The 1,451-nt window shown below is 36.8% G+C and overlaps 1 protein-coding gene across 3 annotated transcripts in view; it reads right to left on the bottom strand.

Moving 5' to 3' along the window:
- LOC108968692 (GTPase-activating protein CdGAPr) overlaps positions 1-1,451 on the bottom strand; it is a 204,431-nt gene that overhangs the window by 200,641 nt on the left and 2,339 nt on the right. The gene's annotated exons all lie outside the window — the stretch shown is intronic.

The following is a 1,451-nucleotide window of genomic DNA, read 5'->3' as shown; positions in this document are numbered from 1 at the left end:
CCTCAGTAAGGCTAGCCTGTCACTAGTAGTGTGGCTTTTTGGCATACATGCTGTAAGATTGGGAATATTACCGGACACCGTCTGCAGAAGTTGTTWGGAAGAAGATGCGGTAGAAAGAAGCCAGCACTTCCTTCTTGACTGTCCCATGTTTGGGAGGTCAAGCCTTAGGCACTTGGRGGCGCATACCTTCAGACAACCTACCGAACTGGCGGGTATTGAAGTTAAACGCCTTAGCAAGGCGTTTTGCCAATCTGTATTTATATTTTCAATGGATTCACAAGGGCCTACAATAATCAGTCCACGTGCGATCTCTGATCTAACCTAACCTAAGGAAAGAGGGACTAGTTCGCGTATATACAGGCAGTCGAACGTAGTTAAATAGTCAGCTTGTCTCGCTGAGATCCATTCAGGTTACGTACATCATACCGCATGATGAATTTAAAATAATAAATATTACATATCTATTGACATTCAAGCAAAATAATTGTACACATTGAGATTATATACGTTTGCCAAAATACGACCCTCCAACAACTACAGAACAATGAGGTTAGGGCARGAAATACATACCATATGGTTTGTAGTATATGGTGGGTGATAGTAAGGTGAAGTACATAGTTACAAGTATAGTACATAGTTAGATGCACAGACTGGCATGTGGCAGCACAGGCATTTTCGGTGACAATGCAAATAACGTAAATGAAAAGTTGTATTCGCATGCTGGCACAAAGGCACTACGACGATTCCCTCTTCCCATTTCGTCCTGTTTTTGCGCGAAAATATGGAAAAGTCAAAGGGTGTGTACGCCATGGGTCCGTTTTGCTGGCAAAGGGTTTATATAAATGTACATAAACACATAAGCTGTGCATAACTGGGTGCGATGGAATTTATTTTTATATGAATAAATATTTTTGTATGTAAGTTCAATGAAATGCGAATGTGCAAAGTGCCGGCCATTGTTGGTGGCATGTGATAGCGCAAAATATTGCAAATGAATGGCATAGAAAGGAGTTGCATAGTATGTGTGAAATTATTTTTACTTTATTACAGCTTTGTGGGCGGACAAATGAGTTAAAACTGGACAAATAAAGGCCTTTTACTGCAGATAAGGCAGCTGTGTTGATGTGTAAATATTTGGTTGACTTCGGCATGGAATTTGTTTGTAAAGAAAATTATCATCAGAAAATAGATGAAATAAGCTTTTTTTGTACTTCGTATACGTATGTAGGTATGTACATATGTTTATAAAAAACACTACATTTATTAGTTTAATTAGTTATAGTAGTTAGGTAGGGAACACAAACGTTTGTACATACATATGTATGTAGTTTATTATTTTAATWTTATTTACATTKTCTTACCGTTAATTATAGTTTYTTAGTTAGAAATATGTAWWTAWYTCCTTTTTAGCTCTTTTCATTCCAGCTTTTGATATAAGATATAATATTTTT

Source organism: Bactrocera latifrons, unplaced genomic scaffold, assembly GCF_001853355.1.
Source record: "Bactrocera latifrons isolate USDA-ARS-PBARC rearing strain unplaced genomic scaffold, ASM185335v1 scaffold_225, whole genome shotgun sequence".
NCBI classification, from domain to species: Eukaryota; Metazoa; Arthropoda; class Insecta; order Diptera; family Tephritidae; genus Bactrocera; species Bactrocera latifrons.
This window is presented reverse-complemented; position numbering and strand designations above follow the sequence as displayed.